Genomic DNA, 26,149 nt, shown 5'->3' with positions numbered 1-26,149 from the left:
GTCGAGCCTTGGGTTCAGTAAGGCACAAACCAAGGGACAAATCTCGGAGTAGCCCCAAAGTCCCAAATCAGCCAGTTGACAACAGCTCATCAGTATACGCACCATTGTGGCCGCCGTTCATCAATATGATGGAAACCATCTCAACAGCCCTACTTCAACATTCTGAAAAGTTGGAAGTGCAGATAGACATCTTGCAAATCTTATCCACGCACGTCGCAGGCATAGATAAAAAGATTCTCGAGCTGAATTCTTTCATTGAAAGGGCACAGAAAGACCCGCACACAACGTACCATGAATGCCAGTGCTCTGAAACAATGAACCAGCTTAAAGTTTTACCAGCAATCCTAACTGACATTCTGGAAGAGGTCCAGAACAAACCAAATAACGTCCACCATTCCCCTGAAACTTTTGGGACCGGAACCTTTTTAGAAAGTATGCTAACCTCAACCTCCAGCGCTACATCAGATAGTGAGGACACAAGGGCGGACAAAATGGAAGGCCGTTCATCACTTCGCCATAGGGCCACCGAGGAATTAACCCTTGATGCAACAAGAGAGCATCTAAAAGGTACTCCGAACCCAGCCAGCACAGGGAAAGATGTTTCCGGGCAACCCCAAAAAAACGCAATCCTACCCCACAGTATTATGGCTGAGCCTGAAAATCTGAGGAGAGAAGACCCGGAAACAACATCCAACGGGCAAATAAATCAAATCATCTCACTGACAAAGCGCAAGCGTAAGAGACTGAGGAAAGCAAGACAAAATAAGCATCAGGGGAAAAAAGATGCCAGAAGGTTCCCAAAACCAAATACAATCACAGGCCCGACATCGCAAAGCCCACATCATAAAGATCGGGCGGACCAGGAAGAGCATGCGGACCGGGGGTCAACATGTTCCCTAGCGACTCAGCCTCCTAAAGCTCCATCAACAGTCGCTATTAAGAGCCATAGCACTCTAATTGCAAATCATAAAGAGTCACCTAAGCAAGACCAGGAAGAACAAGCGGACCGCGGGCTGTCATGTCCTATAGTGACTCAGCTCCCGGAGGCAATGCCAACAGTTGCCACCGAGAATCAAAGCATTCCAAATGCAAAACAACTTCAACCAACAATGCAATCGGCTGTTGGCTTTCCCGCGCCAAAACAATATGCAGAACAGAAAACCATCTCACAATATTTCTCAAAAAAGGTGTCGAGACCCAAAGAGAACCAACCTGTAACAGAGCATCACCAACCGAGATCCCATACTCAAGTCCCTGTGGACCCAAAATTACAGCAGGCGGCCTTTGACATCGAGCTGGTAACGCAGCCGTTTGCCCTAAATCAGAGCATCCGAGCCAGTCTTCTCACGCGAAACAACCAATTCTGTTCCTCAAACCGGAATGAGAAGCCAGATACTACCTATTCATTGGGCTCAACAAAGCACGAATTAATACCGCACTACTGTTCAAGGGGGAATCACGACATCTTAAATCGGAGTGCTATTCTAAAACTCACCAGCTCGTTCGAGACGTTAAAACATGTGAATACAACTCACATAGATAGTATTGAATTCAAAACAATTCCCAACACAAATGGGAGAGAAATGACAGTGGTAACATGGCAGGACCCCGAAATTGCCAAAGAAGTGTGGCGATACAGAGAAGAGTTCGCCAACTGGGGAATCGAATTAAAATCAGTGCCGCCAGAAAGATATCCAGGCCCACTAGCCGCCATTGTGGAAAAAAGATCTAAACCAGAAAGCGGAATTCTTCGGGGGGCCGTCGGCGGTATGGCCACCAATAAGGGGGAATGGGCCAATCTACCAATCATCCACCATGGCCAGACAGGGGGATCCAAAGAATGTAGGAAAATTCTACCCCCAACACAAAACTCATCGGTGGCAGGGATGATAGACGCATGAAAACCGACCTTAAAAGCCTGCTCTTGGAACATCAACGGCCTGGGGGCCAAACCAACGAAGCTGAATTAACGTCATTCCTAAAAAACTTTGACATTCTGTTACTACAAGAAACCTGGCTTATGGCTTCGCAGCAAATAGATGGTTTCAATGAAATTCAAATACCAGCAACCAAAAGTGGCCTTTCGGGAAGGGCCGCCGGAGGCCTATCAATCTATCTGACTACCAGCATCGCTTGGACTTATGTTAACATCGACACAGGCCAACAATGGATACAGTGTATCAAAATTGAGCTGACGCAAGACCCCGGCAAAGGCATACAGAGGGCTCAAGACTTTGCGCCAATGATAATTTGTAACATCTACATACATCCAGATTCGAAAAACAAAGTGGAGAAAATTCTGACCTTAAAAGCCCTCATCAAATCCATGCAATCCACATACCTGCAGGCTGGGATGGTCGGGTCAGGAGATTTGAACATGTTCCTGCTTCAAAAGGCCCAAACTCTAACTATGTCCCAAAACAAATGGAACGGCGGTACAATTCCAAGCATTGTTACTAACCATCGAAAAAAAGATACATTCGGTCAACAGTGCGCCATAATGTTCGCAGAGGTGGGAATGATTGCGTTGAATGGCCGCTTCCCGCAAGACCAACCAGCAGCTTCAACCAGAATAGCAAAACAGGCTCATTCAGTGCTGGACTATACCATTGTGGAATTAGCAGTCCTGCAATCCATCGTCAGTTACAAAATTATCCACAAACTGCGCTGCGCAGCGCTGCGAGGCTTCCGGGCAGTTATGCGCTATATAAGTGGAATTTTTCATTTCATTTCATTTCAACTGGAGAGCGACCATAGTTTGCAAGCATTTGAATTTCGCCTCCAACATAAAAGGGCCGCAGCATATGAGGTCTTGACCAAACCCCCAAGCCTTTACAACCCAAAGAGACTTGTGTGGAATGGCAACAACACCAAAGAGATAATGACGCATATTCATAACGTCCAAACTGATGCGACCGGATATGAACTATCAGCTCACCTGGACAACTGGGAATGCCTGATCAGTACACTAATAGAGAGATTTGGCAACCAACATCGCAGTCATCAATCAACCTCGGGTAAAACCCACCAAGTGACCCTGGGACGCATAGTACGCAACAAAAGGACCCTTAACCAAGAAATCAGAAAATTACAAGCCATAGGCAAGATAAAGGGTGAAGAAACAACAAATCAAATATACAAACTAAGGCAAAATTACAAAAAAGAAGCGTGGCTAGAAAAATCAAAATACCAAACTGCCATCTGGCAATCACTACTAGCATCCAGTAAATCCAACAATAATGGTAAATTTTGGGCAGAAATAAACAAAGTCGCAAATGGAGCTGCTCAGGTCCCTAATGCCAACACACTTGAGGGTGATTGGATACAGTATTTAGAACACACACAAAGTAACAATATGCTTGCATGGAGTCCAGTCCAGCACAACCCACATCAACCAAAAAAACGAGATGTAGACCCACAGTTTGATTTAAACTGGATAACGCCATTGCAGGTAGAAAAGGTACTTAAAAACTTGAGATCTAAGGGCGCCCCTGGACCTAACGGCTTACCGAACGCCCTGTTCAAACAAGATCAACAGTTCTGGGCCGCATATATTACCCCTCTATATAACATCGCTTTTCAGTCCGGAAGTATTCCCCAATCATGGAGAGGCAGCATTCTACATCCCATCTTCAAGGCAGGGTCAAGATCTGATCCAGCCAATTATCGCCTCATAGCGCTCATAGATGTCGAGGCTAAAATCTACGCCTCAAACCTGTTGACGGCCTTGGAAAATTGGGACTGCGCGAAAAAAATGCTCCCGATCACGCAGACAGGTTTCAGGCCTGGAACCAACACCCTATGCAACCTGCTGGCGTTAAACCTCCTGGTCGACAAAGCAAGGGAGAAGACAACCAAGCTGTATACGTATTTCGTTGACTTAAAAGCAGCGTTTGACACAGTCCCGAGGGAGGCCCTATGGCAAAAAATGGCCACTTGGTAAATTCCATCAAAGCTGTTGCGGGCCATTATCAACCTATACTCATCCACTTGGGTAAGAATAAAACTAGGTAATGGCGAAAGAATAACTAGAAAAATACCTACCCACGTCGGCCTTAAGCAGGGCTGCGTTTTGGCACCAACGCTTTTCAACATCTTCACTGCGGATCTGGACAAGAGCATCGCGGAGATAGAAAGCGACCCACCAAAGCTAGCCCAGCATAAAATTAGGAGCATACAATACGCAGACGACATTGTACTGTGCAGCCAGACCCCGATGGGCCTACAACGCTCCATCACGAAGCTCCATGATTACACTAGTGCACAGGGCTTGCAAATCAATTACAAAATAACAAAGATCGTTTGTTTTGCCTTGCAGCAAGGGAAGAAATCCTTTAAATGGCACATTGCAGGCAATATAATAGAGCAGACTGCCTCGTACAAATATCTGGGCATAATGATCGACGCCAGATGGACTCTGAAAGCCCACCAACTGTGCAGAAAGGCTCAGGCAAACAAACTACGTTTTGCCTTAAATCTACTAAAAACAAAATTAAACTGCCCATCCAACTCGCACCTGCTGAAGGTAATAGCTGCCAAATTTTTACCATCTCTAACATACGGGTCGGAACTGTACAGGGGCAAGGACGCAAATTTCTTGAACACGCAACAGTCAGAGCTGTTCAAACATATTTTTCACATCCCGAGGTGCGTATCCCAATCGCAGATCCGTCTGGAATTTGGCCTATCAAATCAGCACCAAGTCAGACAAGCGGCCATTCTAAAAACATGCTGGAAACTAAGAGCAGCTCAAGAGGACACACTTATGGGACTCTGTTGGATGGAGATGAATAACCAGACAAAATCAAAAAATGACTGGAAAACAGTATGTGATAATGCCCTGTCAGATCTCAAGCTGGAAAAGGCATGGAATACAAACGAAACTTTCGCGGCTTTCAAAAAAGTGACCAACGGGGCTGCAAAGCAAAGATCATGGCTATTAGATAAAGCCGCTACAGCAAAGAAAAAACACGGTTGGACGGTGTTGGCCACGTACGGGAAAATGGAGCCGCAACCCTACTTAGTCAACCACATATCCACGGCCGCCCAAAAAACTCTTTTAAATATACGGCTGGGCACTTCCATCTTAAAAGACTATACACCAGCATGGAAGCAAACATGGTTGACCCCTGACTGCAGACTATGTGGACAAAAGGAAGAATCAATGATGCACATATTGTGCATCTGTCCCTCTCTGAAAAACTTGAGACGTTACTTTCTCCTTCACGCATTCCGTCTTTTCCAAATTAGAACATGCCGCACTGAACAGTCAACAATTGCAGACAGCTTGTAGAGCCGCAAAATTCTGTCAAAAGGCATTGCACCTAGTACAAAATATTGAGAAACAGGAAACCAAAGGCCTGAAACCGGATGCGTGAAGCCTAACGAACAGATCTATTCAAATACCTCACAATCCCCATAATCATACCAAATACAAGGACGTTTAAAAAGCTTCCCTTTTAACCACTTGAGAATTTGTACTTTTTTAAAATATGAGTTTTATGTTACAATATTGTAAAGGTTTTAATTAACTATACACAATAAAAATTGATTTGATTTGCTATGCGGAGAAGAATGCTTGTTGGACGTCTGTCTTACACTACCATCAGCAGTACCATTGGATACAGATACTTTGCTAAGTCCTGTAACGGCTCATGCATCGTGTTGTCCCCAGCGGCTTCCTATTCTGATGACGGCATTCATTGAGACTTCACCACTACGATTAGGTGACAGTAAAGTACGAGATGAGAGCAACATCACCCAGGTACAACCTTCTGTGAGCATTGCTGATCCAGACATCGATGATAGCAATCATTCTCACAACTGCACTGTTGCAGCACTTTCAAACTTGGTCGAACTTTCACCTGATGTCGTAGACCAATTTTCTGCGAGTCTGTCTGAAATGATGTTCTCCCCTGAACAGAAAGAATAACTTTTAAGCAACGAGCACACAGCGGTCCCCTGAACTCTGAATTCGGCCTTCAGCTTTTGTTTCAAACTTCCAAAATATTTACCTTTTTCTGGCACATGTCCTCTGCTTAAAGTAGAACTATTCTTAAAGAACAGAGCTTCTATTTTTAGGAACTCTAGAGACAATATAATACCTCAGCCTCTAGCACATTTACAGCAACTGTATTTATATGTGATGGAATGGTCTTGACCTTCTTTTCTGTATTTAGAGCCATTTCATGTGTAATTTTCGCAAATCGTTCAGCTAATATATAAAAGCATGTTTAACTGAATGATTACACTGCTTGAAAAGCGTACAGTACCAATAATCATTTTCATGTATTTCTCATACACCATTTCGAATGCAAAAAATGTATTTTGGGGTGGGTGGGAATACACATGCACCTTTAAATGTTTACTATTGCTTAGTTTTAGTAATGATGGACATTAGATCGTGGAGTGGGTATTGTGTTTTTATCTAGGAACCTAAATCAATATTGCTATTTTATGCCCTTGTACGGCTATAATCAATAATATCCCTATAATTGGCTCTTGGCCAATCTTAAATCTGGATCGCCGCTCGACCCATGTCCGGACTAATTTCTGGCGAAGATGGCGGCAGTGGTAAATCCGCTGGTCAATCCCCTCCTGAATCTCTCTCTGAGCCAGGGCGTGGTCCCTTCGGCTTGGAAACAGGCTATGGTCATTCCCCTTATTAAGAAGCCTGGTCTAGATCCCGAGGTCTTGGCCAATTACAGACCTATTTCTCTCCTCCCTGCATTGGCTAAAACCATATGCATAATGTGCTTTCAATTTTTTTGGAATCACACGATTTGCTTCATTCCACTCAATCGGGCTTTCGCCCTAATCTTAGCACTGAGACGGCTTTGCTGGAGGTGTCTGAAGCCATCAAGGAGACGCTGGACTCGGGTGGCAGAGCCATGCTGATAATGCTTGACTTGTCGGCGGCCTTCGACACTGTCCCCCATGAGGGTTTGCTCGTCAGACTTCATGAGATCGGTCTTAGGGGGACGGTGCTTAGCTGGTTTACATCTTTTCTGGCCGGCCGCCGACAAACGGTCTGGGCCTCCTTCAGCTCTGCTGAGATGCCGCCACTGGGAGTCGGAGTCCCGCAGGGCTCTGTATTGAGCCCGACTCTCTTTAACATCTTTATGACCCCTCTGGCGGCCCTGGCTGAGGCTTTCGGGGCCCAGATCGTTTCCTACGCCGATGACATCCAGCTGCTCTTTACCTGTCGGAAAGGAGAGGACTTTGATGGAGAGAGTATCCGTGAGTGCCTTGGGGCTGTTTTTAAATGGCTCCAACTGAACAGCGTCAAGTGCAACTCAGATAAATCGGAGATGCTCTTCTTAGGTTGTCAATCCGATCCGGACTGGCAGGTATGGTGGCCTGCTGACATGTCTCCTCCGCTGCGGTCGTCTCAGTCAGCTAAGAATTTGGGGATCAAAATTGACAATGGCCTGACTTTAAGATCTCAGATCCTTGCCCTCACTGGCACCTGTTTTGGTCTTCTCCGTATGCTTCGGAAGTTTTTCCCTTTGCTTTCTGAGTACCACAGGAGGACTACGGTACAGGCCTTGATCGGTTCAAGACTAGCCTACTCCAACGTCCTATATCAAGGCCTGCAGGAATATCTCCTGCAACGGATGCAGGTGGTCCAGAACGCGGCAGCACGTGCCATCTTTGGCCTGCATAGGCGAGTCAGAGTTTCTGGCTTGTTGCAGTCACTTCATTGGCTGCCTATCCGGAAACGGATAGTCTTCAAAGCCTTAACTCTTGCTCACAAGGCCTTTTATGCCCCAGGGGCTAAATACCTTCAGAGGAGGCTCGTTTTCTATCGTCCTTCTCGATCTCTGAGATCAGAGTCGATGTTTCTTGCCACTGTTCCTCGTATGAGGAAGGCCCGTATGGAAGGTCGTTCCTTTACGTTCCGGGCCCCACAGCTTTGGAACTCCCTGCCCCTGACATTGCGTAGCACCTCAAATCTGTTGGCCTTCAGGAAGGGCCTAAAAACTTGGCTTTTTGCTTCTTAGATTTCCTTATTCTGCTGAGCTTGTTCTCTTTTAATCTGTGTGTTGTGTTTGTCTTTTTCAGGCTGTCAATAAAGTGCCGGGACACTCTTTTGAGTAGCCGAGCGCTATTAAAGACACAAAATAACATAACATAACGTAACATAATGGCATAAGAATCAGATCCATATTTAGTAAATAGCCCTTGCAGTCCAAAGCACGGCAAAGCTACTTCCTTAGATTCCTAGAGAGCACAACGAGTTCTTTCGACACACCAAACCTCCAGCAACCTGGGAAATCCCCATTTGCTTTTGTTTTGATTTGTCATTGAACTCCTGCGAACACTAAAGGAACAGTCAGTTCTTAGTGACATCTTTATTGACGTCTTATGTCCAAACCTTACGTCAAACTCGGCACCTTTCAGGTATAAATATACCAACGTTGCCTTAAGCATACACACGGTGGTGGTTTTGGAGCCAAGCAGCTATCTACTTGCCCGAGAGCCCAGCTGATGTGAGAGCCCACGGACGCTGCCCCTCCTCTTTGACGCACTGAGAGAGACACTGTCTTTTCTCCTGCCGAGAAATCCAGCTCCGGTGTTCTCAGCCCCCTTCGCGAGCTGCTGGGATATCTAGTCCTGAAAGAGAGATACCATACCTCCTGCATTCTATTACCCAGGTACGGAGCTGACTAAACCCTTAAAGAGAATTCTTGAGTCAGATTCTTGGCAAAACCAACTTAACTTAAACTGCTACTTATTTACTCCTTCCCACGTATTAGGCTTGGGACAGGTACACCAGGGTAGGCATATTTAGAAGCACCAGTTGAGTATGTTAGTCATTGTATATATGTATGTATTGATTTTATCCATTTTAAAGTATCTTATGGTTCAGAAACCATATCAATGCTTTTACAATATTATTTCATAATACTCCTTTTACTGTACACACTTTACTTTACATTAAGTATTGCAATTATGGCAATTCATTTCTCTTGCATGAGAAAGAACACTGCTCAATAAATTACATCTTTTATTGAAAACGCCCGTCTCTCTTTTCTCTGCACTCTGGTGAAACTAAGTACGCAAAATTGACTGAGTGATATAGCTGTCTATTGTTTTCACACGACTCTAGAGATACACTCTTATTCTGAGGGAGCAAAGTTGTCATGTTATATGGTTGTCAGAAGCTAATCCCTTCTTGTCTATCCAGGGAGGTTAAACTCCTCCTCGTTTATTCGAGAAAGTTTCTAGTGACCTCTGAGCTAGCTGGCAAACCTTAAGTCTAATATAGTCACTAGAGACCTAGTCGACCTCAGTCCTACGTCTACACTACTGAATATATTATCCCAATGCGCAGAGCCTATTGGGAATATAGGAACTACACTACATACTTACCTCTTTGTGACTGTAATCTAGAGTTAACTATCCCGCCCTGTCCCTCCCCCGCCGCATGTCAGTGCCTGGCAGCACTACCACCACAGGACGCTACTGATGGGTACTGTACAGGTAATTGTAGCAGTGCATGACTAGTGCTTGGGTGACTTAATCTTACCTGTTTTGAAGTAGATATAAAACTGCTTTAAATATGTTTTCACTTCTTTTTTTGTAATCTAAATTTAAAATATTTTAAACTTTAGTAGAAGAACCTGTAAAAGAGAAGAAAACAATTGAGTTATTATATTTAATTTTATTGTTTTAAGAACACATTATTTTACAATTACATAACATATTCAATTTGCCTTTTTTGCTGTCTTCAAATTCCATTGAATTTTACCATTCACAGTGATTTAAATTTTGGTCATCAGTTAACAGCAGGAAAAAACGTACAATCAATAGGATTGTTTAAAAAAACGAATCTGTCATCTAAATATCTACATGAAAATCAGCTATCTATTTACATTTTCACAAATGAACATCCTTATTCCCATTATTTATAATAAAAAGATCAAAAATATAGGACCTTCTTTTGAACACAATTTTCCAAATGCAATATGAAAGAACAGAATCAATCATTCAAACCGCAATTCTCCACATCTCCACAATAGGCCGAATGATGTTCCTAAAAACATTTTGAATAAAGATATCCAAGATAAACTTCTGAATTCATATTCCCATCTACCCAATAGGCTGAATGATGTGTCTGAAATTATTTGTAGTGAAAATTTCTAAAATATACTCAGTAATTTATGTTGACATCTCCTCAGAGGATTCGCATCAAAAACATTTGATATCAATTTGGTAGTACATTAGGCATTGACATTTGAACTCTAAATGTGTGTCATTACAAAGTGTCATCCTTTATTGCATTTTTTAAATACACAGTATAGTGTCCTCATGTTGAAGTAGGTCAATCAGGCAAAACAATAGCCACTGTTTTAAAAGTTCTTTCTGAAATTGACACATGACCTGCCACAAAATTTTTCATTTTGGTTTACAATTTTGTTCCATCTCCTCTAAGATGTTGTAGCATTAAAATGATATATTTTCCAAATTTTTCTATAAATAATGTTGACAACATTTCCGATTTGCACTGAGTGCATTCCATATCTTTATTAGCTGATTTCACTAATTCATTGAAAGACACTGTTTTGCAATCTGGTATTGTCAAATATATAAATAGTTCAGTATCTATTTTAGTGTTAGATGAAAATGAACAGCTGTCACATGTATGATCTCATCTGTAACGTAGTTAAAACAGATTTTCAATTTGTATTCCTTCATCTTCTAATACCGCATGCATAAACATAAGTCATACCTGAACGTCTTGCTGAACATTCTGTGTAAATTGTGAAGAACACGAACATATATCCAAAAGATGCGGCACTCCAGAAGCAGTATGAATTTTCATTTTATCAGTTTTCAACTTTTCAAACACTATGGGGCCGATTCCGATCTTCGTCGGAAGGGCACCGAGCGTGATCCGGCTGGAAAATGTACAAGCCGTACGCTTGTTTTCCACCTGACTAGTACAGCTGTACAAGCGAGCAAGTACGATGCGAGAAAAATTAAATTCACGGAGCTAGTCATTCCCGGGTCCGAACCGCTCTGTTTGTCTCGTCGTAAGTAATCCGTGGCGTGCAATGGATGCAATTTATGTCCGTTCCAGTACGATGCACGTGTTGGCTAGCCGGAGCTAGTCGAAGTGTCCGGCTCACAAAACGTCCTGTAAGTTGACTTTGGGGGTCCGACTCGGACACCCTGTTACCCGCCGTCTTACAACTCAGACAAAGGGGGTGACACAAGGGTCTCCCCAACACAGGCATATGTGGTGCGGATGGCACTGATGCGTACCCACTGTAGGGGGAGTCTTTGTGCGAGACGTACAAATTCAGTCAATGGGAGCCCATGCGTCATGTGTCCAACTCCCATTGATATCTTTGGGAGTCCAACCTAAACGAGTCCAGCAGCATGCAGCCGCATTGTACTCGCTCGGTAAGACTGCAGGACTCCGGCTCGTCGGAAAACACATGCATGCTGTAGATTTTCTAGAAAAAAACACAACGTTCACGATTACTGTAGCGTAGCAGTTGATACCTGAATTGTTTTCCAACTGATATCCTACAATATTAGCAACCATCTCCACTTTCATTTTCTTTCCAGCCTCATCATTCTTTCCAGTTCTTTTCTTCTTTGTAACCTTACTAGAATATTTCTCATATTTTCCTTTTGTGCATATCAAACACTGTTCATAAATAGGATATTCACCTAAGTTAGGAGCATATTGTCTTCTTAACCTATTGTATTTTTTTCACAATTTACATCTGTACTAACTGTTTCCTCAACATAATCAATGAAATACAATCCAGATAATGTTCTTACTCGAGACAATGCAACATATGCCATATCCTCTTTAACCACATAGCTTCCAATGTTAACCAAAGCACTGTCAACACTTAAACCTGGAGATTTACGAACAGTCAATGCATATGCTAAACAAATAGGAAACTCTTTCCTACGAACATACAAATCTTTTACAAGCAAGAAACAAACACTTTAATTTCTAATCTGTTTCACCTCTTCAATCTGATCAAATTCATTTTTCAAAAATTCAAATTCATCTCTATTTGAATAACTAACAAAGTCAACAACTTTCCCTATTGCTCCATTTACTAAACCTTTCTCAACATCTAAATTACGCCCTAATATTACCCGACAGTTTACACATACATTCAAGGTCTTTTCGAAACCAGCGGTCTTAGATGTTGATTTTTCCAAAGAGTCTTATTTTAACTGTAATTTCTCTGCCAGAAGAATAGTTACTCCGACATGTTCTGTTTCATCAGTAGTTACCATTTTCATTATCGGTTGTTTGTCTAGTTTTAACAGTTCTTCATTGAATGTAGAGCATATTTCAGTGTTGGCATAAGGCAAAATATAGAGTTCTTTTCTTCAATTTTTTTGTAGATAGTTTCAGGTGCAATATTTTCTTTTGGAAACAAGTTTGTTAGTAGCCGACTTTCTAAAGCTTCTTTGCCATGCTTGGTTAGGACACCAATTCTAATATTTTGGAGAAATTTTCCATAATCTTTGTCATTTGCTTGTCGCATATTCTTGATAAGTTCTTTATATTCAAAATAAGTCCAAATGTTCACATTTCCAATACTTCCCGATGATTTTTTAGTATCTTCTTGAAGAAGGGTGTTAAAAACTGGTTGGGCTTTCACAGGTGTGAGTTGAAGCAGATCACCGAATACAATTACATGTTTTCCTCCAAAAACATTGTAATTTGTTTTTAAAATCTGCTGCATTCTCAAATGTACAAACTCAAGCATTAAGTTTGAAACCATGCTTATCTCATTAATAATCAGAAGTTTCATTTATTTTAGTACTCTTGAAACTTCGAAACAAGCTTCTCCAGATAGCTGGTGATATTCCAATGTATTTTCATGTTCTACTGGTAACATAAGTAAACAATGTAATGTAATCCATTTGATCATTGTGTGCTGCTAATCCAGTTGGGGCAGTTACAACACACGATAAATGTGAATCTGTTGTTTTTTGTAAATAACTTGACAAACATTTAATCAACAAACTTTTCCTGTTCTACCTTGCCCACTGATGCACATAAGAATAGGTTTGAATGATGTACATTGGCAAACACTCTTTTCATGCATAGTCCGTGTTTTATTTGTTGTATAACTTGGTAATATATTTCTTTTTGTTCAGTATTCAGTTGTTCTTCTAAGTTTTTCAAATCAATATTCTCTTGCTGTACTTGTTGCATTACTGTTTCCACTTCACTCATTCCTATTGCAGCTTCATTTTCAAGTATGGCTTCTCCTAGTGGATCTTGACCTTGTACAGCAGAACTCTAACTATCATGAGAACTATCTCTAGCTATTTCAGCTGCATTAGTACTTTCTTGATTAATCTCTTCGTTCAACATTTGGATATCATTTGGAAAAATTGTACGTTTAATGCTATCTTTACATGCATTGAAAGAATCTTCATAGCAGTCAAAATCTCCAAGTAATTCCATTTCACTCCACCAAGGTTTGAAGAGTTGTAGAAGAGCTAAATATAAAAATCCCTTTTTATCTGATGTATTACCAAACATCCTTCAGATCCAATTACAGCATATTTTCTTTCATTTATATTTTCTGTCAAAAATGTTTTTTAACTGTAATGTTGCAGTATTTCATGTAGACATTTCTTTTCCAGATGTGGACTTCTATTTGGATAGTACATATCCAACATATTTGTGTTTCGAATATCTGTACTTTCCGGATCATTCAATGCTAAGCATTTGATTTCTTGTACAGATTTCCAAACTCGATTTCATGTCGCAGCATGACCTAAACTTATCCAGATGATTCTTCTTGGCATTGAATGTAAACTTGCAGATATCAATCGATCTGAACATTCGTAGGATCCAATTTCTCGATGTGAAAGCATCTTCAAGCTGAAGCTGTACAATTTTTTGTTAAGTGTCTTCTCTTGAGAAATGTCTTCAAACATTTCTTTCAATTCTTTCTTCTCATATTTTGTAATATATGATGTAACATATCGGGCAACAGAAATTGAGTTATCTGCAACATATTTTATGTCCATATTTGCATTCCACATCGTCAAAATTACTGGATTGTAATCATTAATGTACTTTGATTCTTCTCTTCTTTTTATATTATAAGTACTTTTTGTTGATTTTCAAGTAATAGTATGCCTCACTGCTGACATAAAAATGTTCACTCTTCCTTTGGAAATTACTGGACGTGGAAAATCAAATCGAAATTTTGTGTAAAATCTCCTTTGACTTGTGTTTCCGTCATCAATATTTTGCAAATCGATGATTTTGAAAACGTAAAACCTGCTGTCTCAATTTGTTTCCTGCTTTTTCTTTTAGTATGGTACAGGTAAAATATTGTTAAATAAAAGACAAAACAGTCTCATCACTGTCAGTTCTAAATGTTGGTGCATTCTTGATCCATAACAGCATATGAATATGAGGTGCACCTCTAGCTTGATATTCCTTTCTTCAAAAGAAATCAGTAACTTCACCAATAGGTGGATTCTTTTTATTGCAGATGAAAGACATCATAGCTTCAAACCTATGATTAAAATATCTTGACACATTTACAGGATCCAGGGAACACAGTTCTCCAGGTGTCTTCAATTTAAAATTCGGTATATTTGAATTTGCTTGTCGTAGAAAATCTAGTAAATCATCCCATGCACACTAAGCACAACTAAGGGGTCGGTTCCAATTCGGAAAACTAATCTGTATGACGATTCGTATTCATAGCCGTTTCGGTACGAATACTACAAATCTGTCCGAATCGCATAGTATGATCCGTAGGAAAAAATACGTCCGAATCTTTGTGAACCATATGAAAACCAAGGGAAAATCCATACGATAAGGACCCTCACTGTGAAAGGTACGAATCGTAAACATGCTGTACGACCCAACAAGTACGATCCGGACCGGGGACCGAGAACGTGATTCATACGGTAAACGTCGTATGAGCAATTCCTACGGAGAGCAACACATTCACATATGGACCGTACCCCTGCAATCATAGGGGTTCGCACCGTACCCCTATGCTCTGTACCCCTACGCACCGAACACCTATGCACCGTACCCCAATGCACTGTACCCCTACGCATGGTACTCCTATACACCAAAACCCGATGCACCGTACCCCTACACACCGTACCCTTACGCACCATACCCCTATGCACGGAAACCAGTATCCTTAAGTCATATGGTCTTTCGTACTATTCATACGGAGATCTGCTTTGGGTTCGGATTGTACTTCATCGTACTTCATCGTACGTATGGGGACGTTTAAGGTGTACGATTTGTACGGGAAAAATGCTCTGTACGGCTTTTCGTAGGGATTTTACTGAATCGGAATCGACCCCTAAGTGTAACAAACCACATAGGGGTTCCTAAATTCCTTAACATACATTTCAGTTCCCCATGACGTTGATACCAATATTCATTAGTGCCTCGTTGACATTCCATCAAATTAATTAACTGTGTTTCTAATTGTTTGTCTCTTTCTTGAACTTTGTCCATGAATTGCTTTGCAGAAACATACAAAAAATGAATCCCTGTTTTTAATATGTGATTCACTGCATATGAAAGTGCAGAAAAGTCACTTTCAAATAAAAGATGAAACAAATATTGAATTCATTGTCTAAATTTTGCATCTTCTGAGTACAGTTGTAAAGTACGATATTCTCAAGCTGGTATCTGAACAGGTCATTCATCATATCGTCCACCTTTTCCAGTAGGGAACAGCTATGGTAAACAACGAGCTTCCAAACTTTTTTCCCATACACTCATGGGATTTCCTGTTGCTTTTTTCATCCGGAACAAATCAATACTGTCTCCTAACACTTTTTTTGAGTGTAGAGGGCGTATTGTGTAATGTTCATAAATTTCCTCTTCTCTTGACTTCTCCACTTTTTCTATTTGTCCACTTGCAATGTCAGTTTCATCTTCCAAACATATTTCTTGTTCTTCTACATTTACAGTTTTATAGTAAATATTGTTCTGCACCAGATATAATGTAGCCTTTTGGACTTTGGTTACATGTACTAACTCTTGCCATATTTTCCTACTTTTTGTAGGTACACCATTAACAAGAATGAAGAGTGGAAAAGCAATACCACTACCAGAGTATAGTAACTTTCAATGATGAAGCAAAATCAGTTCCTTCGTTCGTTTCATCCTTTATTTAATTTTTTCCAAATGAGCAAACACAGAACATCAGCCAACGCGTTTCGTTCAGGAAGTGAACCTCGTCAGGGCTGGAAATGAGGACATAAATAACCTACATAAGTGCCATGTGTATTATACAGAGAGCCTCTATATGCAATCCTAAAAATCATAACAAAATTTCATAAGCGGCCTTCCACAAACAAATAAACAGCAAATTCTCTCAATTTATCATTATTTTCCTCTTCGCTTTTGAAAAACACATCTACATTCCTAGTTTGAATTTTATAGTGACTATGTCGGCAACAAATACAAACCTAGGGGCCAATTAGGATGGCGGACGGACTTGCATCTGGTGGAGGGACCGTCCACAGGGGCTGCAGCGTTCCCTCCATCCCAAATAGGATGTGACCGCCACACTGGCGGTCACATCCCCTACCTTTAACATTGCGGCGGATTCTGCTTCAAGCCGCACCCGCCGCAAGGTTAAAAATGCATGTTTTCCTTTGCATGCACGGAGCGCAGGCACCGCGTGGTGCCTGCCGCTTTGTGCAAGCAAAGGCAGGGGGGTACCATAGGTACCCCCCATGTGCACCCCCCACCCCCCATCACCCCTGGGGGCCCGCAAAGGGCACCCATAGAAAAGTCTGTATGCCTTTCCACGTCGGAAATGCCGCCGTGGAAAGGCATAGGACCGCTGACATCCTAATATGGCTGGCGGTGTCTGATAGACACCGCCAGCCATGTTAGAGCTTTTCCGCCACGGTCGGAAGGTGACTGCGGCGGAAAAGCAGCGGACGGAAAAAAGATCCCCCAGCCATCCTAATCTGGGGGGGATCTTTTTTCAGTCCGCAGCGGTTAATCCGCATCCTCCGGGCCGGCGGTAGCTTCCGTTGGTCCGGAGGATGCGGATTATCCGCAATTCTAATGAGCCCCATAGTTAGGAATTTCACCAGAAACCACTTTAAACTTTGTAATTTCTTTTTTAAACTTCAGATCCGAATTATCATCCATCTCTTCTTCAACACCTACACTTATCAAACTCTCACTTTCTCTACACTCCTCTTGACCAGCAACGAAACGTAAGTGTATATCCTCCCAAACTTATTTTTACATCCAACACTGAACCATGCAAAAAAGCTGTATTAATTTTATTTAGACATAATGAAGGACTTTGACTTCATATAATCTTCTAACTAACTTTAGAATTTCTGAATGATGTACTGCTAACATACTTAAATGATGAAAATTACTTTGACACACTTTCCTAGAAAGACAAGCCAGAGAAAGACCGTGCAACCCTGCAAGGGTCCAGTATTTGTAATATTTTAATCTTCCGTTTCACACTTTTTTCCCATATTCCCTTAGGAAATGTAATAATATATCAATAGATTCCTGTTGTATACTACAAACACTACTACAACACCATGTAAACACTGGAGCCTGGGTACATCTCCCTTGCACTGCCTCAGCTATTACTTCTTCCACATTTCTAGGAACCATCTTTTCGTTTTCAACTGGAGAACCATTTTTAAGTTCGTAACAATGACCACAGGTATCAACTGAATGCACTAATGTATATTGTTGAAAATAGCTATCTTCATGAAAAAAAGTTCCGTACAAGAAGTATGCTTCCATTTCCCCGAAAATATTTTACAAAAGTTAGTTCTATTCACAATCCTTTTCCTTTTTACATTTTTTCTTCATAGACTTCATTATTGTATTTAAAGTTTTCAATCTCTTTAAAATTAAGATAAACAATTTTCTTTTCAATGCAAACGCTTCTTCAATCATGCTTAGAATCTCCTTTTTTTGTAAAATGCTGATCTCTTTTTTTATTGTTTACATATTTGTATCAAATTTTGTAAGACTATTTTTATATAATCTTTTTCGAATCTCTACAAATTGTTTCTTCCTCCTTTCGACATATTCTTTTCTGATAATCAAATTTTGCACTTTCTTGTACATTTTTCTTTTCCTTTTGTTTCACTGTACATCTTTTCTGTCTCTCTTCTTTATTTTTAAAATATGTTATACTCTTTAAAACTTTTTCACAAATTCTTTACTTGTCTTACCAGAAGACTTTTTCTTTAAGGATCCTTGTTGCTCCTTTACTGTTTTCTTTAAATAGGCCTCTTTCTTTAATGTCTTTTTCTCTGCTCTTTTCTTGTAATTGTAACTCTGGCTTAATAATTATGCAAAATATCTGTAAAAAAAGAAAAGTTTTAAGAACAATTTGGTATAATTAAAATAAATATATTGAAATATTCACATGTTTAAATATAAAAACATATACAATGATACTACCATAATGATTAGAGCAGTGGAATGGTACTACCTGGGTATTTGCAAGAGTGCACGAGTAGTGTGTAGGAGATTAGAGTACAGCATTAATGGCACACAGGTGATTGTACAAGTGCATGGTTACTACCTGGATCATTGCATGAGTACATGAGTACTGTCTGAATGATTACAGTACTTCAAAGAGAGTGCATGGTTAATTTACAAGTGCTTGAGTATTATCAGAGTGACTGCATAACCATTTGATAATGGCTGCTGAGTGATTGGAGGGGTGCATCAATAGTACTAGAGCAATGGCTGGAGTTTATAGATAGTGCTCAGAGGATTGTAACAGTGAATGTATTAGTGCCTGGACCATTGATTCACTACATGGTTAGAGTACTCCATGATGAGTGCATGCTGATTTTATAACTCCTTGGGTATTGGCGGAGTGATTTGAAAACTACATGGTGCTGGATGGGTGATTTGAGGACTGCATGGGTAATGACAGGGTGATCACTGCAAAACAAGGCTAGTACTTAAGGGATTATAACAGTCTATGATTTAGTGCCTGGATCATTGCATGAGTACATGCATACTGAGTGGATGATTACACTACTACAAACAGACTGTATGGTGAATTTATAACTGCTTCGGTATTGGCACAGTGTTTGGATAACTACATGCTGCTGAATGGCTGATTGCTGGAGTGCTTGGAGAGTGACAGAAGAATTGTTGTGGTGCATACATACTACCCGGTTAATTAGAGGAGTGAATCAGTAGTATGCACCTGGTTAGAGGTGTGTATGGATAGTGCACAGAGAATCGTAGTAGTACATAAATTACTGGCTCACTCATTGCATAAGTCCATGGATAGTGACTGGATGATTACAGTGCTAGAAAAACAGTGCATGGTTAGTTTATAACTGCTTGCCTCTTCTGAAGTCATTGGAAAACTACATGCCACTGGATAGCTGATTGGAGGAGTGCATGGGGAGTGACAGGGAGTTTGCTGGACTGCATGAATACTACTTATTTAATTAGAGGAGTGAATCAGTAGTGAGTACCTGGTTACAGGCCTTCATGGATAGTGCACAGAGGATCGTACACTGCATATGTCAGTGCCTGGGTCATTGCATGAGTACATAAGTAGTAACTGAATGATTACAGTGTTGCAAACAGAGTACATGCTGAATTTATAAGTGCTTGTGTATAGGCGGAGCAATTGTAAAACTGCATGCTGCTCAATCGGTATTTGGAGGAGTGCATGGGAAGTGACAGGGGGTTTGCTTGACTGCATGACTACTATCTGGTTAATTAGAGGAGTGAATCAGTAGTGTATACCTGGTTAGAGGCCTGCATGGATAGTAAATAGAAGATTGTAGCACTGCATATGTCAGGGCCTGAGTCATTGCATGACTACATAAGTAGTGACTGGATGATTAGAATACTCCAAAGAGAGTAGATGCAGAATGTATATGTGCTTGGGTATTGGCAGAGTGATTGTAAAAGTACATACTGCTCGATGTTTAATTGGAGGAGGGCATGAGAAATAACAAGGGGATTGCTGCACTGCATTGGTACTACCGGGATCATTCAACAAGTGAATCAGTAGTAGTATATAGCCGGTTAGAGATCTGCATGGTCAGTACCGGCCCATGGTGGGACTGCAGCCAGTCTCTTATGTGGGGCGAGGGAGGGGCAGGGTGATGGGTAGCAGTAGCAGCCGGTGGTGGGAGTGCTGCGGGGTGGGGATGGAGCATGGTGGGGGTAGTGAACTATGGAATATAACCACAGAGAGGTAAGTACAAAAAAAAATAAACAAAGCAAATCTCTTTGCTCACACTGCATTGCCAAATGCGATGCAGCGCCTGCAACGAAATTTGTTTTATTTATTTATTTGTTTATTCCATTGGGCCGTATTCCAGAGTTCATTACCCCCACCCTGCTCCACCCCGCCCCGCCCTACCGCCCTGCAGCGTTCCCACCACCGACCGCTACTTAGGGGTACTAAGCTGTGGAATACGGCCGCACAAACGTAAGTTCACAAACAAATCCATAAAACAAATTACATTGGGCATTCTGCATCGCAAAATGCAATGCAGCGAGCACAACAACATTGGTTTTGTTTATTTCTTTGTGTACTTTCCTCTCTGTGGCCATGTTATGCAGTTTACTACCCCCGCCCTCCCCCTCCCCTGCCTTGCCCACGTTACCACCCGGCAGCACTCGCACAACGGGTCGATACTTGGCATAGATAATGCACACAGGTTTGTTGCAGTGCATATGTTACTGCCTGCGTCATTGCAATAGTACCTGAGTTGTGACTGGATGATTAGAGTGCTACTAAGGAAATACATAGTTAATTTATAAGTGCTTCGCTATTAGCAGACTAATTGGATAAGTACATGATGTGAATGGGTCACAGGTTTGTCGCAGTGCATTTTACTGCCTGCATCTTTGCATGAGTACTTTAGTAGTGACTGGATCATTAGAGTGCTACAAAGAGAATACATAGTAAATGTATAAGTGCTTAGGTATTAGCAGGCTGATTGGATAAGTACATGATGTGAATGGGTGGTGATTGGAGGAGTGCATTGGGACTGCTAAGGGGATTTGTGGACTGCACAGGTACTACCTAGATAATTTGAGGATTGAATCAATAGTATGTAGCTGGTTAGAAGTCTGCACGGATAGTGCAGAGAGCTTTGTCACGGTGTATATGTTACTACCTACCTCATTGCATGAGTACATAAGTAGTAGCTGAATGACTACAGTGCTGCAAAGAGAGTACATGGTAAATGTATAACTCCTTGGGTATTGGATAAGTACATGGTGTGGATGAGTAATTGGAGGAGTGCAAGGATACTGACAGCATGCTGGCTGCACTGCAAGGGTAGTGCTTAGGCATACAAAGTGCCTGAGTGATAATATCTCTACAAATATATCTCACACCTCACTTTTGTGCTGCTTCTTTACCATTTTACAACTACTTATAGTCTTACTCCTAGCCAAATATGAAACAGGAACCGTTCACATGTCTCTACTATAAATCTCACCATATTTCAGAAAACATGCATTGATATTTCTATACCTTAACCAGTAGTGGCCCGTAGTGGGTGTTCTACCAGGCCCTCACATGGGGCAGGGAAGGGGCAGGGTAGGGGATAGTAAAATGCTGAATACGGCCACACAGAGGTAAATACATAAACAAATCCATAAAACTAATTTTGTTCTGCACGCTGCACTGCTAAGTTATGTGGTATACTACAAATGTACATATCCACACACTGAAACAAACTACGATAATCAGTAATCCATATTCAAAAATACACATAATATTATACATAATCTATATCAAACAACATTTAAATACATTACAACATTTCAAAGTTCATCATTTATATTTTACCTTTAAAAACAAAGCCAACACATAATACACTTCACAAACTTCTAACTCTCCTTTCAAATTGATATGTGGATTATGAGGTATCAGAAACTCAGAAAAGATTTTCTTATGCACACAATCCATATGTATAGTACTTCTCTCACCAAAGCAAAACCACAAATGGCAATGTTTCCTCTCTTCCTCCAAACATATACATTTAAATAACAAATCACATTGCTTCCCAGATAATTTAAAATTCTAAAACACATTTCTATTGGCTACACATATGAACCCTTGCCAACTGACTTCTAAATGAACTCAAACTCCTTCTGGAATTTTTTGAACTAAAAGACTCCACCGTGCACCAAAAGCAATTGCACTGCAAATCCATACGGGAGTTCAAAAATATATTACAAATAATTTTACCACTTTTTTTAATAATACACCACTTCTAAACATAGCACTGACTCGGGAAATCTCACTGCAATAACATATTACTTTAATATTTATAACAAATTCACATTTTAATGACACAGTTAACTTTCAACCCTAACCCCATTCTGCTTAATATCTGTTTCCATAGTAACAGTTCATGGAACACTCAACTGAACTCAGAGGTACAAGTTCAGCATCTTTTCAAGTTCACCAAACAATGTTGCAAATACAAACAGCAGGTGTGGTTGACTACGAAATATGAGCTTATTCTATCTACTGCACCTTTCAAACATTTTTTACTATCCAAGAAGAAACATGCTTTTTAAAGACAGAAACATGCACCCTATTTTTCACTGTACAATGTTCTTAAACAACCAATCATTTCTCTTCTTTTTTTAAAAGTGCATCTTGTCCACCATTTTAGATACCTCTCACTCTAGCAACTGCCTACTTCAGCTACAGACATCTTTTCAGTCCATTCAGACTTCCCTTCAAGATGTTTGGAGTGTGGATTAAAGTACACAGCTATGTTTTTTGGTGCAAAAGGTATGCTGAACACACAGGTATTGGCAAAGATCTAGCTTTACCAAATGTGAACATCAAATTGTTTGGACAAAAAGGATTAAAGTGGCACCAACTGATGCCTTTGGTTAAAAATGCTTACATCTCCAACCCCCTGACCTCATGATTGTGCACTGTGGTGGCAATGACCTAGGCACATTTTCTGGGGTAGGTCTGGAAATGCTAATAAAGGACACCTTTGCAGAATTGACATTACTTTTCCCCAAAACTGTCTCTGTATATTCTAACATATACCAAATACAGAAATGAGAGTCGTCCAATCAATTCTGTCCACAGATTGAGAAAGCTATAAAAAATGTCAATAAAGCTGTTTCTGCTTATCTCAGAGACCATAGTATGGGCTTCATATACAACAACAATTTGTGTTTCAATATGGATTGCATCTACAGGAGTGATGGTGTACATTTCACAGATAAGGGAAACAGAGCCCTTCTCAACAACCTAAGGCTCTGCATCTGCACTTACATGTAGCTACAAAAATCTCCCAAGAAACACAAGGGTTCTTTTTAGAGGCGCCCAATAACGCAACAAATAACTAACTAACTTTTTTAAAAAATTCTTAATTATTTTTGCTTGGAGTTGTGCCGCCACCACGTTCACACTAGGGGGCCGCGCTGAGAGCCACGCATCCATCGCGTTCACACTAGGGGCTGCGCTCAGAGCCACTCACCCTCTGTGTTCACACTAAAGGGCTGCGCTGAAACTTTCACTTTCATTAATTTACATTTGCCTTGGGGACCCCATCCCCTGAGGCATGGCCACATCTCAATATTTACATTTTTTTTAAGGGGGGGGGCCATATGGCCCCCCTCCCAGGCCACGTATGCCCCGGGAACCCCATTCCCCGGGACATGGTCTCTCTGTTGGGGACCGTTAAGGGAGCCCCAATGCCCCCACGGTCCCGCCGGCTTCCGCCTCCTGTGGGAGCCAGCATTGCTTTTCCACTAGGGGAGCTACTAAAATGTAGCTCCCCTTGCAGAAAAGCAATTGTCTTTGGATTTTGGAAGCCTGCTCTCGCTTTCAAAATCCAAAGCAAAGTTTGCTATGGTATGGTGGGAGCCGTGCTCCTGCCCTGCCATAGCAAACACCAATGTCCCGGGGTGGGCAACCCAGGACTCAGCAAGAGCTGGCCCTCGGAGGTGGCGGTCCTGAGGACCATCAAGGGCTCCAGCAGGGGATCTGCAAAGCCCCCCCCTGCATATTTAATTAAAGCCCCAGGGGTTGCCGATCCCCGAGTCTTGTAGAGGACTCGGAGTCTCACCAGAAATTATTTAACAAGTGCCAGGGAGGTGCCGGTCCCTGGGGCTATGGGAGGTCCGTGCACTCTCCCACACCTAATTTACATAGACCCGGGGAGGTGGTGGTTCCCGGACCTGCGGAGGCCCTGCTGGCCCCCGTAATATAATTATAGAACTGCCTCCCGGAACCTGCCCCACCCGGGGGCACATTTAAATGAATTGGGGGAACCCACTTCAACATTTTTTTTTCATCCAGATTCACACATTCAGGGCGCATTAGGACTTTTTTTTTTTTTAATAAAAATATATTTTTGGGCCTGGAGCTCCTTGTGGGACCCCCGGGAGCAGGACTAGGGGGTCAGGGTGTTTCTACCCTGCCCCCTTTTCTTGTTTTTTATGTTTTTTTCACTGTTTTCTTCTGACTCGGTTCTACCGAGTAACAAGATGGCTGTCAAAACTAAGTATGGGCGTAAAATCCGTTCCGCTCGCGGATTTTGCGGATTTTCGGTAAATTCGCAATCCGCGAGATTTGCGGATTTCCCGCAAAATCCGCAAATTCGCACGCAGCGGATTTTTTTTTCTTGGTGATACAATTTTGCGGCGAGCGGCGTTTACTTCCCGTCATTCATCGTTTGCCGAGTTATTTTTCTTGATATTTTGCGAGTGCTGCGCCATTTTGGATCTTGCTGCGGGATCCCGCGGGAATTTGGCAAGCGCGATTACGTAATCGCAGCTTGCCAACTTTTGCAGCGAGAGTTTGTCAAGCGAGTACGCCGTGATCACGTATCGCGGTACTTCGCAATTGCGAGCTTTGAGATGCGGCGAGCAGCAACAATCTTGCACTCGCGAAAATATAAAATTTGCAATTCTGCACAAGAAATCCACCAGCAAGCAGCATAAAACTTCTGGAAATGATGATTTTTATCTGAATAACTCCTCAAGTTGACATTTGCCTGCACTTTTTTTGCGAGGAGTCCATTTTGGGGAGGGGGGGGGGGTGGGAGGAAGGAAGTGCCCCACAGTCTTCAACTTCCTGTTCCTGTCCAGCAGGCTCCTCTCAGTGCTTTGTCCATCTCCTGGTCACTTTTCATTTGGATCTGGAGCTGGAAGGATTACTTTTTGTGGATGCTGCTGGATATTTGGATTTGAGGCCTTTTTGACTTTCTTTGGATCACTTTTGGATTAGAAATTTCACAAGTAAGTTTGTTTGGGGCATTACAGTTGCTGCAACTGCAATTTTGGAATTTTCGATTTAGGGCTGTTTTGGGGCCTTTTGCCCAAGGGTACTCAGTGGTGGGTGCACTGAGTCTTTCTGTGGGGTGTTTTGAATTTAAACATCATGGAGGGCTGGATGGCTTGGGATTGTGCTGATTTTTCTGTGATTTTCGTTTTTTTGGCCTGTTGTGGCCTTTTCACCCGGGGTAGTGAGTGGTGCATGTGCTTAGTCTTTCTGTGGGTTGTCTTGAATTTAAACATCATGGAGGGGCTGGATGGCATGGGATTGTGCTGATTTTTCTGTGATTTTCGTTTTTTTGGCCTGTTGTGGACAGGCCATGTGGTTGGGGGCCATTTTGAGTGCTGCTACAGGCCCTGGCCATGTGCTGTGATGGAGGGGGCCATTTTGAATGCAGGCAGTGTTCTCAGGCCTGCACCCATTTTGCCTAGCTTTCATCCATTATGCCCAGGGGTAGTGAGTGGTGCATGGGCCTAGTCTTGAGGTAATATGAATTTTTATGGTCAATTGTGTCCCCTAACGTAGACCCCAACGGCTCCATGTACGTGCTTCAAGTACATGTAAGTTCCCTCCACAACCAGCTATGAAGACGCAAATACATTTGTGTCCAACGTTAACATGTCCTCTTTCAGATCCACCATGAATGGATCGATTATTCCGTTCCTAAGTATGCCGTGCCACCGTCTTTACATGGTGCACTTTCACGTTTTCCTGGCTCTGGCGAGCTAGGCCCTGTTTCCTGCCATCGAGCCCTTTCTGCCTTCCTGTCTTCTGTCTCTGAAAGCTGCAGCCTGGATCTGCATCCATGACCCTTGCCTTACTCCCTGTGCGGCGAGCGGTGCCCGGCT

This window comes from Lissotriton vulgaris, chromosome 4_1 (genome assembly GCF_964263255.1).
Source record: "Lissotriton vulgaris chromosome 4_1, aLisVul1.2, whole genome shotgun sequence".
In the NCBI taxonomy this organism is placed as follows: Eukaryota; Metazoa; Chordata; class Amphibia; order Caudata; family Salamandridae; genus Lissotriton; species Lissotriton vulgaris.
This window is presented reverse-complemented; position numbering follows the sequence as displayed.